Source organism: Lepidochelys kempii, chromosome 3 (assembly GCF_965140265.1).
Source record: "Lepidochelys kempii isolate rLepKem1 chromosome 3, rLepKem1.hap2, whole genome shotgun sequence".
Classification (NCBI taxonomy): domain Eukaryota; kingdom Metazoa; phylum Chordata; order Testudines; family Cheloniidae; genus Lepidochelys; species Lepidochelys kempii.
The window spans coordinates 7546856-7563983 of record NC_133258.1 but is presented as its reverse complement, the minus strand read 5'-3'; the positions used below and the strand labels follow the sequence as shown (position 1 = coordinate 7563983).

General features: G+C 45.0%; 1 protein-coding gene across 6 annotated transcripts in view; it reads right to left on the bottom strand.

Moving 5' to 3' along the window:
* The window catches only part of EXTL3 (exostosin like glycosyltransferase 3), a 223548-nt gene that overhangs the window by 120626 nt on the left and 85794 nt on the right, over positions 1–17128 (bottom strand). For 3 of the 6 annotated variants that reach the window (XM_073335633.1, XM_073335627.1, XM_073335628.1), the window contains exon 2: positions 4124–4280. The exons of 2 other annotated variants lie outside the window; for them this stretch is intronic. The gene's annotated coding sequence lies outside the window, so the exon portion shown is untranslated. Of the gene's footprint in view, positions 1–4123; positions 4281–11463; positions 11665–17128 lie in introns of those variants that run through there. One more of the 6 variants, XM_073335632.1, reaches the window with a different exon arrangement.

Below are 17128 nucleotides of genomic sequence, written 5' to 3'. Positions count from 1 at the left end.
CGCACAGCTGCGACAGAAGGGAACAAAAAAGCCTTTCGGACACTGCAGCAACAGGAGACACTGCCCCTGCTTCCCCCAGCTCTGATTGGGGAGCCCCATGGCTCGGCAGGGGAAGTTGGGTAGGCAGAGCTATCCCTGGACGCGTCACTGAGAACGCTCGGCAGGGGGCAGAGCACGGTCAGGGAAGACATGCAGTAATAGTTTCCTTGCTATTCTAGCGTCTTGGGACGCCAAACCCCACAGGGATTGGGGGGGGGGGTAGGGGGTAATTAACTTGGAGTAACAGGATAACACTGAACAAAGGGAAACTTCAGATAATGCTCACTCTAGCCCACAAAGCCTCCCTAGATTCTAGCAACGGAAGAGACTCATCAGGGCATCCTCCTACAGCTAGGCTGAACCGGCAGTACAGGCTCTTGTCTGGTTTTAAATGTGACCAGCAGTAGAGCTTCTCCTGGAAGATTATTTCAGAAACAAACAGATTTCAGTGTTAGGATGTATTCAAAGAGGAAATTCATACATTGGCTGCAGCTATTTGAAGATTTGTGGCCATAGCAACATTACTCTAATCTACACTGCATGAAACAAAAGCTACTCTCATCATGTTGCTCCCCACCCCCTCCGCTTCGCCAGCAATGCCAGCCCCAAATGCCCATTTGCCCACTTCCTTCCCCAGATTCCTCTGTGCTTTCTTCCACAACAAACCCCTTGTGTGTGGAATGCGCTCCTTGAATGCTTTGGCCTCATTCAGTTCCCCCATCCAGACCCACCTCAGCTGCAATGTCCCCAGGAAGTCAGCCACATGACAACGGTGAGGTTGAGGGGCACTCTTGGAAAGCTAATTATCTTGATAACTAATAATAAAGGAGTAACACTTTTCATGGTCTGGGCCTATCACACTATGCACCTACCTGGACTGTGCTTTTCTTCCTCCTCCCTCCAACGGTTTGTTACACTCACTTGCTCTGTCTTATCTTAAATTTGATTGTAAGCTCTTTGGGCAGGGGCTGTCTCTTATTGTATGTCTTTTCAGTGCCTAACATAATGGGGCCCTGATCTCCGCTGGAACCTTCAGGCGCTACCGTAATAAAAACAAAATCAATTAAAATACTGAGGGATCAAGCTAACGAGCTGTTTGCCTGCCCCCTGTTCCATCTGCCTCCAACCACCAAGGCGCATCTGGTGAGAGGAGCTGCACACTGAACTGAGGAAGATGCTGGTGGTAACGCTGTCACTATATTTAGCTTCACAGGTCAGCAGTAGCATTTGGGCTTCCTGCTTCCAGACAGAACATCTGGATTCTATAAAGTCATGCGAGCGTTTTCCCACAACTCAGATTTTAATAAGGGCAATGGGAAGGGGGGGAGGCTAGGGAAAACGGTTTCCTTTCCAAATTAGTAACAAGGGGCACAGGGCTGCAGTAATTCTGCATCTAGGATGGCCCAGCAGAGGTGATTATGTTCTGCCCACTTGTTCCTGCGGTTACATTTGGATACACTATAGGAGGAAATCTCACACAGTGGTTTAAGCAAGGGACTGGGAGTTAGATGATCTGAGTTCTAGTCTAAGCTCTGCCACAGACTTGCCCTTTAGCCACCCAGCTTTCTCTGGGACATACTAGGAACAGTTCCTGAGACAGAGGAAGAGGAAACATTTTTTCCCCGCCCCCAACAGGACTGGGAAAGCTGGAGCTCATCTCTCTTCACCCACAAGCAGGGAAACTCTATAAGCTTGTCCTGAAATCCCCAGTCACTAATCTCCCCACTGAATGCGTCCGATGAAGTGAGCTGTAGCTCACGAAAGCTTATGCTCAAATAAATTTGTTAGTCTCTAAGGTGCCACAAGTCCTCCTTTTCTTTTTACTTTCCAATAGACACCCAAGTGCCGCAATACCTCTCCCTCACCAAACCACAACACAACTAGAATAGGGGAAAAGGCTGAGTGTTTTATAGCAGGCAGAAGACTGTAAATATGGGAACTAACCACATCTGGAGCCGAAGTGGCTGTAAGAAATAGGCATGTTTTGGGGACGGGCATAACTGGAGCCATTAGACTTTCAGTCATCTGCTAGAACTCTCAATCAGGGTCTCAAACCATGCCTCCCTGGGCAGCTGGTCTGATCTGTTCCAGGGGAGACACCAATTCTGGAATCGCACGAGCTCAACACCTGCCTACCCGAATAAAGATCTTTCAGAGGAAGAGAGGACACTTCTGTAGTTCAGACCCAGTGGAAGCAAGCTCAGCAAGACAGAAGAGTTGTCAGGGCTCCCTGGACACATGTAACCCCTTTGAAGTTTTAGGCCCTTTTCATATGTTCAGCACCCAGGTATTTCAGTGCCTGGCACTCTAAAAATACCTTACCAGCAGACAACTGCATTCCACAGGAGTAGTATGCAGCAGCCATCTGCTAAGTGCCAGTGTTCCAACAGAACAGGAGTTCTTTAGCACATATGCAAAGAAGCAATGGAGGTGTATGTTGCCCCAAATATGTTGGAAAACACCAAAAGGACTGAAGGTAAAAAAATCCATTACAATCAACATACCACACTGACTATGGTGAGAGATTGTGCCACACACTCTCAAAGAAACTGCGGAACCACCTGATCAACATCCTATACAGCAAACAGGAGAAGATCAAGAATGAGCTCTCAAAACTGGAGACTCTCATAAAAAAACAACCTTCCACACGAACTTCCTCATGGCTGGACTTTACAAAAACTAGACAAGCCATTTACACCACGCACTTTGCTTCTCTACAGAGGAAAAAAAAGACACTAAACTATCTAAACTCCTACATGCCACAAGGGGCCACAACAGTATTGTTAATCTATCCAGCTATACTCTTAGGCCAGCAGAAGAGTCTGTCCTATCTCGGGGTCTCTCCTTTTGCCCCACCACCCACACGAACATGATATAGTTCTGCAGTAACCCAGAATCCTACTTTCGCTGTCTCCTACTCAAGGAATATTTCCAGCTCACCACCGAACAGCACACTAACCCACAGAAACCTTCCTACAACGCTACAAAAAGAAGGATTCTGCATGGACTCCTCCTGAAGGTTGAAACTACAGACTGGACTTCTATATAGAGTGCTTCCGCCGACGTGCATGGGCTGAAATTGTGGAAAAGCAGCATCACTTGCCCCATAATCTCAGCCGTGCAGAACACAATGCCATCCACAGCCTCAGAAACAACTCTGACATCATAATCAAAAAGGCTGACAAAGGAGGTGCTGTAGTCAACATGAATAGGTTGGAATATGAACAAGAGGCTGTTAGGCAGCTCTCTGACACCACATTCTACAGGCCATTACCCTCTGATCCCACTGAGGGTTACCAAAAGAAACTGCACCATCTGTTCATGAAACTCCCTGAAGAAGCACAGGAACAAATCTACTCAGACACACACCCCTAGAGCCCCGACCAGGGGTATTCTACCTGCTAACCCAAGATCCATAAACCTGGAAATCCTGGACACCCCATCATCTCAGGCACTGGCATCCTGACAGCAGGATTGTCTGGCTATGTAGACTCTCTCCTCAGGCCCTACGCTACCAGCGCTCCCAGCTATCTTTGAGACACCACTGACGTCCTGAGGAAACTACAACCCATTGGTGATCTTCCAGAAAACACCATCCCAGCCACTATGGATGTAGAAGCCCTCTACACCAACATTCCACACAAAGATGGACTACAAGCCGTCAGGAACTGTATCCCCGATAATGTCACGGCAAATCTGGTGGCTGAACTTTGTCCTCACCCACAACTATTTCAGATTTGAGGACAATTTATACCTTCAAGTCACCGGCACTGCTATGGGAACCCACATGGCCCCACATTATGCCAACATTTTTATGGCTGGTGTCTATAAAAATGGTGCTATAATATATATACTGCTTACTGTATTTTTCACTCCATGCATCTGATTAAGTGGATTTTAGCCACGAAAGCTTATGCCCAAATAAATTTGTTCGTCTTTAAGATGCCACAAGGACTTCTTGCTGTTTTTACTGTAATTTAAGAAGACTTGGTGTAGTTTCTCCTGGACCACATTTCAGCATGAAGACATACGGCAGTCACATCCAAGGAGCAATGCATGCTTGAACCCACAGTAAATACCTTACCTGAAAATCAGGTTTCTGCAACCTGAATCCAGCTTCCAACCAGTCAGATAGCTGTGATCACCAATGAGAAAGTTTTATCTGGGCACTTTCAGACTCCTTCGCAACCACCTTCTTGCTCAGATCTCACAGTGTTCCCATGGACAAACAACAGGGTCAACTAAACACAAAAACAAACAAAGACTTCTTTAACTGTGGTGTATTATTGTAGTTGATGAACTTGGAACCAAAGCATTTCAAATCAAGCAACTCCAGTGGAGGGAGGGATAGCTCAGTGGTTTGAGCATTGGCCTGCTAAACCCAGGGTTGTGAGTTCAATCCTTGAGGGGGCCATTTGGGATCTGGGGCAAAAATTGGGGATTAGTCCTGCTTTTGAGCAGGGGGTTGGACTAGATGACCTCCTGAGGTCCCTTCCAACCCTGATATTCTATGATTCTATGCAATATCTGTGAGCTCCAAAGTCTACTGGTGAACAAGAGCCACTGTCTGTGTACTCAATTACTGTAGGACAGCTTACTCCTTTTCCTTTATTTTCTGGAGCATAAATGCAACAAGATAAAAGTGTGCAACAAATGCAGTCAACACAAAGACCTTCGACTCACAAGCACTTCTGCTTCTTCTATGTTTCAAATAAAGTTTGGAGACCCTGCACTCCCCAATCAACCAACACATCAACCACAGAGATGAAAGTCATTTACTTTAACAGCTATTATTTGAATTATCTCCTCCACTATGCTCAATTGTGATACGTAACCACCCGCTGCACACAGGAACCACACCAAGCTTGTAAGATTTCAAATCTACTTTCTGATTTTATTCAGCTGAAACTCAGAGTGGTTCAAGAAAGAGCTCTTGAAAAGACAAAAACGGATGTGGCACTAATCAAGAGGAGGAAGCCAAAAACATTGACTTGTTTTTTGTTAGTATCAGTTTGCAAAAATCCCATGATTCTTTAAAAGAAGGGTTCTGTGAACCCTCTCCCACTTCTCCCTTGACCATCTGCCTTCCATGAGCAAACATCTCACCACCAAGAGGACCACCCAGCTGATATCAAGAGTCCCAGATCCTGTGAGCAATTCCAGTGTCTTAAGCAAGCAAGCAAGTTCTCTCAGTTAAGAAAGTAATCATTTCAAACTTTCAATGGAATTATAATCAAAGTAAAGAGGAGATTATCTTGGACAGTGGTCTTTAAAAATTAAAAGAGTAACCTGTGTTAAAGAGCCTTTGTTTTAATATTCTGCTTTCCATGTGGATTTGGCTTAGCCACGGGGTTGAATTTTGCTTAAAGACTGTAATCGTTTATACAGCTGTTTAAGCCATGATTAAATTTAATTGGTGTGCACCAGGGAGAAAGTATTGTTCCCTCCAACCACTAGAGAACACATTTGTATCTGAGCTCCGTGCTAGGTGCATCCAGCTCTGTAAAAACACTGTACCATAATCAACCACAGTATAGCCCTTAACAGGGACCTCAAAACAAATTCCAATGCCAGTTTTGGAACTCTCTTAGGAGGGATCCCTTTTTTAAGAGGTTGCAGGTTCGAGACATTGGAGGTTAAAAACCAATTACAAACAAGTTAAAATGGACAAAGTACTTTAAAAAATCCTCATTTGTTCACAGAAACAGAACAGCCCAATTTTCTCCTCTCTGAAATCCTCTTGTGGTCTTAACATTTATTTTTAAAAATAAAACAGTCCTTTGATTTCAAAAATGCAGTCTAGAAATGGAGACATAAGATACTTTTTGATCTGATTTCAACATTATTCTGATAATTGCACCAAAGTAAGCCCATTTCCTTTGATACTACAAACTTTGATGCTGAAGACTATTAATTTAGTCTGGACCGGTCCTCCAGACCTTCTGCACGGCAGACCATTTCTAGTCACTAGTCTCAGCTTACTACAGTGAAACCTAAACTCTTTAAACCCTTTTGAACAAACCATTATTTTTTTTAAAAAAGCACATTAACCAATGACTAAGGCCAAAAGGGAGGAGATGTGATAAGAGGATATAAATATTTGAAGGGCAAACAGCGAGCAGACAAAGGAATGTGGGGAATGACAGAAATAGTTACATGAAATTTGGAAAGGGAACACTTAAGTCTGATTTTATTAGGAAGCGTGTCCAAAAAGTTAGAGCCATAGACTGCAGTAGAGTCTTCCAAAGGAAGAAGATGAAGCCATGTATTTTTAGTGGTGGCCAAAACAATAGTAAATGTAACAGAACAATCCAACTGAGATTGGGGTTCCCTCATGCTAGGAGCTGTACAAATACATAGTAAGAGATAGTCCTGGCCCATAATAGCTTAGAACCTAAACAAACAAGTAGAAAGGTGAGAAAGTAAATAGAGGCACAGAGATGTACATGCCCTAGGTCTCCTGGGTCCCAGTCCAGTAGACTGCTCACAGAAACACAGTACCTCAATGGGCCGTAGGTGTACAAGATGCTCTCTGTTCGGAAGAATCTACAATCTAGGTTAGATACAACATGAAATGAGACAGCTTACAGCAATCAAGGGGAGGGAGAGCTATACAAGGTAAGGTGAGAAAGCGCATTCTTTTCAGGGGGTGCACAGTATGTTATTGCCACTTTTTAAATTTTTCCTTATTTCAGAATTGCGAGGAGTCACAGGGAGAGAATGGGTCACCTTTTCCATAGCTAGTTCTATAGGTATGTCTACACTGTAATCAAAAGAGCACAATACCACATGCAGACAGGAACATGCTTGTACCGTTCAATCTTTAAAAAAGGGCATAAGCCTTTCAGGAATTTGCACACCAAATATTAAACAAAACCTTTGCACACTGGAAGTTAAACAGAACCCTTGAACTCCCTGGACTGCTGCCTAGAACCAGCACTGCATTCTCCATTACATGCAGCAACTTATTTCTAAGAGATCAGACAGGAGCAATACCGCTCAGCTTTTGTAGCATAACTTGCACCTTCTGTGTGAACACATCATTTGCTTGTCCGAGACGGCACAGAAATCTAGTGATCCTCGCACCTCCCCATGAAGGTCCCTGCAAAGAGGCCACCATCCATACTAACTAGAAAATATCTCATGTTTTGAGGGAAATCTCAACTGCCTCTTAATGTTGCAGCAGATCAAGACTCTACAACGCAATGTATTGTAGGAAACAGTCTTGAGAAGCAGCATGGTCCAGTGGACCAAGAATGATGCTGTGAGCCTTGGGGTACTGAATTCTTATCCCGCTTCTGTCGCTTTGAAAAGTCACAACCTGCATGACTTAGTTTCCATACCTTAAAAAATGGAGCCCATTCTTCCCTACTCCACAGGATTGCTGCAAGGATTAGCATGCAAAGCACTCTGAAGATGCTGAGCATTACACAGGTGCTACATATCCAAAGACCTTCATTTTTAGTTTTTATTTTGTTTAAAATTTCCTGGTGTTTATTCCAAAAATTAAACAACAGGTGAAAATCAGTGCAAAATGTAATAGTCTTCTGGGTAAATAGCAGCATTAAATTTGGGGAGCGGGAAGACAGGGGAAAAAAGCAACAAATAGAGAAAAGTAACAAGTATCAAATGGAAAAGCAGTTTAACGCTGTAGCTTGTTTTATGAACTGTACATTAAGAGTATGTACATGTATGCACAAGCATGCTTCTGTATGCATCTTCCAAGACATTGCCTTATCCTAACAGATGGCCTCACATTTACACTTCAACTAATTTATTCTTCACATAAACATAGCTACCTGACGTACTGTATTGGATTAACACATTCAGTATTTTCATGTAGACTCACAGACTAATGGCAGAAGCAGGTTTCTCCCCTGCCCCCCAAGCCTGCTCCTGTCCCCCACAGATCTTGGGTGCAGCCCCCCACCCCTGCGGAGGCCAGCCTCCCCCCTCGTGGGGGGGGGGGACGACTGCGCAGTGCACCACAATGTCTTGGGACGGCCCTGGCCAGAAGGGACCACCATGATCATCTAATCTGACCTCCTGCACATTGTAGGCCATAGAACTTCGCTCACCTACTCCTGTAACAGACCCCTAACCTGTGGCTGAGTCACCGAAGTCCTTAAATCATGAGAATTCACCACTTGCAAGTGTAAACTAGTGTAAGTGACCCATGCCCCACACTACAGAGTGAGGCAAAACACACCCTGGGTCTCTGCCAATCTGACCCTGGGAAAATTCCTTCCTAACCCCAAATATCACAGTCAGTTGGACCCTGAGCAATTTGGCCTGGCCAGAATGCTCTGTAGTAACTCAGATCCCTCCCCATTTAGTGTCCCATCACCAGCCACTGGAGATATTTCCTTCTAGCAGTCACAGATTGGCTATATAGGCAGTCTCATCATACTACCCCGTCCATAAACTTATCAAGCTCAGTCTTGAAGCCAGTTAGGGTTTTTGCCCCCATGGCTCCCCTTGGAAGGCTGTTAGAGAACTTCCTTTCTCTGATGTTTAGAAACCTTCATCTAGTTTCAAGCCCCTAAAAAAAACAAACAGCTGTTTTTGTAAAACTTGGGAATTTTACAGAAAAAAAAAAGTAGTTAAACTGAAGACAAAGGGACTTGTGCACATCATAACACATGCCCTCTTTTGCCTTGGATCCAACCATTCCCATCCCCTTTTCCCCTCTGTAACTTTCCCCTCTGTTTTCTTTTCCCATCATCTCTGACAGCTGGACTACTGCACAGGGGATTCAGCCCACACCCTCCTCATTAGAGCATAGACTGCCTTTCAAGAAGCTCTGGAAATGTCCTTTCCAGGATATTTCATAAGCATTGAAAAACAACTGCAATGCAGGTGAATAAAGTTATCACCGAGGAAAAGAAAAGACACAAAACTCCATGTGTTAACAGTGCCTGTGAGCTGTGACTGTGTCATTGCCCTGCTCATGGGCGGCGAGTTCTATGGGCCCGTGGTGCCCGGGCACCAGGAATATTCCTGTCCCAGGGGCCCAGCTCCAGCAAAGTTTCCCATCTCCCCACACACACACACACCTCTTCCCCCCCCCCCCCCCCGCGCTTCCCCCAGCCCCACCTGCTGCCCCCAGGTGATTTAAAACAGCCCAGGGGCTCCCGCCACCACCCAGCAGTGCAGCGGCGCTGAGTGGCTTCCTGCGCGCTCGTTCCATGTGGCTGCCGGCAGGTCCTTGCAGCCCACGTGAGGGGGTTGTGCCGCTGCGCACTGCCCCCACCCCAACGCCCCTGCGGCCAATGGGAAGCTGCAGGGGCAGTGCCCGAAGACAGCAACTTGAGGAGACACCTCCTGGCCTGCCCCACCTAGGAGCCGCTGCCGGAGGGGATACCCCAGATAAGCATCGAACCCCCCATCCACTTCCAGAGCCTGCACCCACACCCCCTCCGCAAACGCACCCTTCAGCCCCCAAATTTCCTCCTGCACCCCCACCCCCTTGCCCCCAAACTCCCTCCCAGAGCCTGCACCCCTCACCCCCTCCCGCACCCCACACCCCCTCCCCCCTAACTCCCTCTTGCACTCCCACCTCTCCCCTGCACCTACTTTTGTCCCCAAACTCCCTCCCAGAGCCTGCACACCCACCCCCTCCTGCACCCCTGCCCCCTTCCCAGAGCCTGCACCCAGGACCCAAACTCATTCCCAGAGCCTGCACTCCAGACCCCATCCCCTACCCAAACTCCCTCCCAGAGCCCAACCTCTCACCCCTTCTGCACCCAAATTCCCTTCCAGAGCCTGCACCCTGCACCCCAATCCCCTGCCCCAGCCCAGGGCCTGCACCCAAACTCCATCCAGAGCCTGCACTCCAGACCCCATCCCCCACCAAACTCCCCCCCAGAGCCTTAGGCAGGTGTGTGTGGGGAGTTTGCGGGGTGTGGGGGAGGGGTTCTGGGTGTTCTGGGCACCACCAAAATTTCTACAAACCTACCGCCTCTGGCCCTGGTCCACAAATCGTTTAACATTAGCACCTACAAAAAACACTGAAGATTATGGTTCACTTTTATGGACCACCACTAGGTGGGGCACAGAGTTGTCTTTTATGTAACCAGGGACTTCCTCATGTCCTGAACTCATGGGAACAGGATGGGGAAATCAACACAAGATTCCAACTGTATTAACTAAATAACTAATCAAAAGTATAAAATAAAATTCATATATAAAATCAAAATCAATCAGATCAAATTAATCTAATCATCAGGTTGACTGAACCACATAAAATAAACCAAAAATTCTTTGTAAGATTTTTCTAATAATTTGAGATAGGAGCAGTTTATCCATCCGCCCCAAAATAACAGGGCACAATCAAATCACAACGCTTGCTGATATATTTACATTCCAGCTTAATGCCTGATACAGGGAGCATCAAATCACTCCCACGTTGAAGATGATGTTGGGCCAACTCTAAGGCCAAACAAGGCTGCCTGTCCAAAGTACAACTTTATAACACATAGGCAACAATCTCTTCTCCCCACCCCACCATAGGGTTACATGAAATATTCCAATTCAATTCAAATGATACAGCTTATTACATTCAAAATTCAAATACAAATTGTAGGTGAAAAGACCATGATTTCCCAGGGAAAACATACAACTCCTAACCATAAAATATACGCTTGTGTGATATTTTTAGACAGCGTGGCTATTTAACCTATGGCTGTTTCAAGTGTTTGAGAGATTATTTGACAGGTGTCATTCTCAGATAAACTCTGAGTTTTATACACACATGTGCTCACTACCAGGAATCTGCTGGAGTTAAAATAAATGTGTGCTAGACTGGTAAGGTAAAAATATGTCCTTCTGCTAGTAGAAACTGGAAAAACAAACCCAAAAGATCAATGCTTATGTAAGATGGTTGTCACGACTCTTGCAGTTTCATGAAGCTGTTTAACGGGGTGGCATGCACCTCTCACAAGCACCGCCTGGCTGGGTGTGTGTCTGCACCTCTCAGCTTGCAGTGACTTCTGTGAGCAGTTTCTCAGGTGGGTTTTAGTGACTCAGCCCTCAGACCGAATCACACACAGTTCATGTGAATCACGAACAAAGCAGACCCCTCCTGGGGTATCAGTCCAACAAGGCCCTTCTAGTGCCCTCAACAGTCCTGCTAGGGTCTGTGCCCCCAGGGCTCCCTCCTTGAAGACAATGTCTTTGCCCTCTCTGGGCCTTTTACTGACCCAAGCCCTCCAGCTGAGTCACTAACCGTTCAAGTCCCCTTCTGAGGGTGTATCAAGATCCAATAAAGTCCAGTATGACTGACCCTTTTCAGGGTCATCAATCCCCTCTGAGTGGAATAGTAGCCACATACTGCTGCATCCCCTTTAACTCTTTACTATGCTGCTACAGTTCCCTGAGCCACTTCCATGTAGCCCCAGCACCTTCACCAACCAATCATCTTACCTCAGGACATACAGCAAGTCCCAGCCAGGGGCTCCCTCTTGTTCCCCTAGTCCCTGCCAGCAACTGCTCTGTCCGCACTCCTGTAGCTCCCTCAGCAAGCCAGGAACACCATTCTCACTCCTCCAGCTCCAGGGAGCAACTCCCTGACTCTGGCTCTGCAGTTCCTTTTATATGGCTGCTTCCCCTGCTGCTACTCTAGGCAGCCTGGAGGACTGCTCTACTGCTCCTTTCTGGGACAGGGTGTGGTAGGACCCTGATGCCTGCAGCAGGGGACCTCTGCACTTGGTACACTCTGTCACACGCTGGTACATGATCAAAATGATTAGACAGTTTCTGCAGCACAACTATTTTAGTGCTGACAGACTTCCTGGCTAGCTACGGGTCAACTTCCTTGTGGCTATAGAAACTTAAATGTGTGTTGCTGGACTCCTACTTGTCAGTGGCCAGTCAGGAAGGTAGAGGCAGCGCAGGCCTCTCTGTCAGACATGGTGGCATTGCACGACCAAAGGCCAGCAACCAGAAGCAAGCCATGGCTTCTTTTTTTTTTTTCCTTCAAATTTTGAAGATGGCAGCCTTGCTGTTTCTTCTTTCCTCAGGAGTCCCTTGGCAAATCAGAATGAGATATTCCCCTTCTGCAGTCATTGGCATCTCTGGAGTCTGATTACTCTCACTCCAACTTTATGCAAATGAAGAACTTCCCCCTTCCAATAATTTCTTGCTCAGAAAGTCCACAATTCAAAAGCAAATATGTACTCAACAGTCAGTCAGCAAGTCCATAGTTATTTTGAGAACTCTGTGGTCATGGCTGAGAGAATGTCTGGACTGACCCTTCTCCAAAAGTACTAAAAAATAATTTTAAAAAATCCTATAAAACTTGAAAAAGATTACAACATTCATCACCACCGATCACACATGCAGTCACCAACAGAGGAGCAGTTCCTTATTCTACAGACAGATGCTTAGAACCTCCCCCTTCGCATCTGGTACTCAGCAGCTCAACTCTGCATAGCATTTTTGACACACAAAATGTGGGTGCAAACATAGACTAACTATGTCAGAGCAAAAGTTCTTGTCCTCCTAGAATCACAATTTTGGGGTCCAATTTTTAATATCTGGGTCTCTCACTACTTCACAGCATACTCCTCTGACACTATCCCCACCAGCTCACCACCCACACTGCAAATCAGAAAAAACACAAGGATGGCTTGAGAAAAGGAAAATAATTTACAGCCTATTGGAAGAAACAAGAGCAAAAGCACACACACTCTTCATCACAAAGAAAGATCTGAACTGTTGTTCCCCTTCCCTACTCCCATTTTCTGTTTCACAGGGAGACTCAAACAGAAATATTGCCAAAAAGGATTGTTTAGATGTCTACGCTTCAATTGTTTCAGAGCTGGATTTGTGCGGAACCCCATCCTAGCAGGGTAGATGTGGTTCTTCATGCTTCCATGAGAGAGAAAACAGTTTCACAAAAAATGTTGATGTTCTTATTTCCAAGTTCTCTATTTTTCTCTCCCTCTCTTTTTTTTTTTAATTTTGCACAATAGTTTTTTGTTTCATTTCTCAGAAACAGTTATTGAAATTTTTCATTTGGGTTTTTGATAAATGAAAACTTTCAACGTTTATTATGAAGTTTCATTAAAGGCAAGAATGAACAATTTTTTGTGGAAAAAATATTTTTTCTAAAAAAACCCCAACTCTGCTGAAAACCACGCAGTTTCCTCTGTGTGCAGGGAGGGAAGGCAAGTGGGATTTCAGGTGATGATATCTTCTTATCCACGTAAAGCAAACAGGGTATAGGAATACAAGAATACGCAATATTTCCCCTCTCCTCACTGTGGAGCATGGCTACCGTTTCAGCTGACAACCACCCTGCCACCAGACAGGCGACCAACCGTATTTCCATGGTACTGTGTCTATGCAACCCATGTGCCTATTAGGGAGATACCTCTAAGAGCTCTAAGGGGTGGGGAGGAGGGGGGAAGGGAGGGAAGAATAGGAACGAGTGGTGTCTGAGTCATTGTTGCCTGGCAAATGCACAATTAGCACTCCACATCCACAAGTTTCTGGATGTTGGGTGTGGTAGTTTTGGGTATGGACAATAGATTCCCTTTAGCTAGACTCAGACTCCGTGAGGGCAAGTAGTCAGGGCAACTGCTTTAGAAAAGGCCATGTGCCCTGTGTGGGTTGGGGGAAGCTAAGCCACAGGGAAGAAAGTAGGCTGGTTTCCCCCTGACTCTGAAGCATTTTGCATCGTTAATCCTCCAACAGTGTTAATTACAGAAAGGGAAAACTAATTTTTTATTTTAATTGTATACTTGGAATGTGGTTTGATTTTAGCCCAACCGTTTTAGTTAAATTGTCTCAACTAGAACGATTCACCAACTTCTCTCTTATTTAAAGGCACTAATAGGGAAAGAATGAGTTGTATTTTGCTATTCTCAGTTTGTATTTTTCTTGTCACAGGGGTTTTTTTTTTTTTTTAATCTATACACTTAAACGGAGTGGATGGTTAACTGGGGAGCTGACTAGCTAACTGAGTGATTTCAGCAGAGGAGGAGGAAAAGTCTGCATGGATTCCAACTGAAGAGTACTACAAGCAAGTGGAGGGAAGATGATGGTGCAGTCCTTTTGACTCAGCAGACAATAGATTTTGGTGATCAAATACTGTACCTGATGGCATGGCTACACTGGAAACTTCAAAGTGCTGTCGCGGAAGCGCTCCCGCAGCAGCGCTTTGAAGTGTGAGTGTGGTCACGTGCAAGCGCCAGGAGACAGCTCTCCCAGCGCTCCTGGTAATCCACCTCCACAAGGGGATTAGCTCTCAGCGCTCGGCGCCTGTTTACACTAGCTTAAAGCGCTCTGACTTGCTGCACTCTGGGGGGTGATTTTTCACACCCCTGAGCCAGCAAGTTAGAGCGCTATAAAATATAAGTGTAGCCAAGCCCTGAGACCTAAGCTTTGGGAACTCTGAGTTTCTTCTCAGTGTATTTCTGTGAGAATTGACCTGCTTCGATTTAATCTGTTTTCTTTATTTATGTTTATGTAGAACTGTGAAGATAATATGTGGATTATAAAGTAGCCATGTCATGCTGTAGAAATTAAGTTATTATTATGTTGCTTTATCATTATAAGATTTTACAAAGTTGGTACTTAAGAATTAAGTAAATTTCTTTTGTTCTTTTTTGGACTTGATTGTGGAGAGGTTGATCCTGCACAATCATTGCTGAAAATCCTTAGTGACTGAATTCAGGGTCTCCAGGTACTTTTCTATGGAGTTGGGGTTTTTAGGCACTGGAAAAGGGCAGTGAAGTAAAATCTAGCCCACCCAAAGATTACACATGTACAGTTGTAAAGGATTCAGGGATCCTTTGGATAAAAAGCATTTTATGAAGCAGCATAAGTTAATTCCACTTGCATGTCAAGTGGCTGAACTCAGAAGCCAGCCAGATAGAAAAGAAAGTCCAGTTACAAAGAGTTGGAGCTCAATGGGTTTCTTTCCCCCATTTAAAAAAATTTGAAACTAAGGAAACTTTGGAAAAGAAACTGAGAGAACATTGAGGATTAACTGTTCTCTTTCCAAGTTTGCTGGAGTGCATCAATTCCGTTAAGCTGCAGAGACCACTTAAAGGGTGTGAACTGAATAAATCGTACTGGAACGGAGAGAACTGAGCACAGCAGTGAAGAGAAGGACTGATTTGTCCAGATTTTTTTTTAAAAGTGACAAGTAGTAAAAGGTCTTCTGAGGGGAAAGCTGGCCAGTGAGAGAGGCCAAACAGAAATTGGAGTTAGGTGTGACAGAGATCAGCAAAGGCAGGAGTAAATAAGCATATAGCATTCAAAGAGTCTAATCAAACAGGGGACTGCAAAAAAGGGAGGGCTTTTGGATAGTAGGGCAGCTCAGTCTTTGCAGAGTACAAATGAGGAGAGGTCCACAGACAAAAATCAACTGTTGCAAAGAATGACTGTTTGAACGTCCAAGACAGGCTGCTCGAGAGTATGCACAGCACTCCTCTTGATGAATGATGCCCACATGGACTACAGATGAATGATGCTCAAGTTGATTTCCGACCAGCTGGGCAAAGGTGGGGGAAAGTGGGAGTGCGTGGAGAGCAGCTGAAGAGAGAAAAAGGCAGCCAACTGGAGCCACCCCAAAGGTAAAGACCCACAGCAAGACACAGCAGATGGGATTGAGGTAGGAAAACATGTTCAGGACCAAGATCTGTTACAAAAAGAGACCAGGACAAATTGGAAGGAGTTCTTTGCTGCACTGTTCTGGTCAAGGAGCTGGAAAGACCAAATGATGTAGAAAGAGCTAGAAATGTAGAGCCTGGCTACCAAACAGCTAAAAGAGGAACAACATGACAACAGCTTACAAATATCTGAAGGGAGAGAAATTATTTAGTGTAGTACACAGAAGCACAGCTTGGAGTGATGGAATTAAAGTTTAAGAAAGAAAACATAGACTGGACTTCCCTATGGCCTGCTCCACTAGGATGTGGAAGAGTCTCCTAGGGGAAGTGGCAAGTGCCCCATTGTTAAGCACGGTTAAAAAGTATAATAACCCCATTAGAGAATGTACTGTAGGAAACAAGTCTACAGTGTGCACAGGGGGTAGAAAAAGTGTCTTAAGAAAGTCATTCCCAATTCTAATTTCTACAATGCAGTCATTTTTCCATAGCACTGCAGACAATTAATGTTTAGGATTTAACGTCCCCCCAAAAATGTGCACAGGTATTTCTTATATTTCTTTTCCCCTGTTTTGCTATCAAGAACTTTTGTGCAGAAATAGGCTCTTTGAGGATCTATCTGCTTGCTAGCGAGGATTATTTATTTCCCCACCCGAGGGTGCTGGTGCTGTCCAAACAAGTTGCCACAGCAGACAATTGCAACATCTCAAAGGGAGGATAATGTTATCAGATGAGAAAGGAACCCTGTACCGGGGAAGAACACACAGACGCAGAATTGTTTCCAAATGCCAAGCAATGGTTTTCAGTATTTCATACAGGAGAGTCAGGAACTCCTAAATATAAAAGAAATGAACTGGAAAATTTTACCAGCTAAGTCCTGAGTTCAGGAAAAGGCAATATGCACACCACTCCCATTGAGAGGGCCACGCAGGAAGCCAGGGAAATCCAGACAGGAGGACAGAGCACCCACAAAACCTAGACTTCAACCAAAAGAAAGGACTTGGGGCTCCCCTGCACTGCTTCAGGCAATCACGGTGGGAAATGCAGCACCACACATTCAGATCTCTGCAGGTATATAAATGAGGAAATGATTTTCAAGATATTTGGCTCTATTTTTGTGTAGTTTTAACCTTACTTGTTTGTTATTCACTTGGGATAAATCAGTATTTATTTAAATTGAAGATTTTCTATTCCCGTTTAAAACACCACAAAACAGAGGGAGGGAGAGAGAGAGGGGAGTACTAGTTTTGTGCGCCAGCTACCTACTTGCCTTGATTCATGAATACTAGACTCCTGCAAGGGTAAGCAAGGAATGGAACCATTTCCCCAGCATGTACTGCTCACATGCAATGATTTATTACGTTAAAGTAATTACTGACACACAGTTCAGATTTATCTTCTGGGAAGGACCTTTTTAAATTTCACATGGGAGCCTTTGCAGTGGCTACTCTCACAATAAATTCACCCAAATA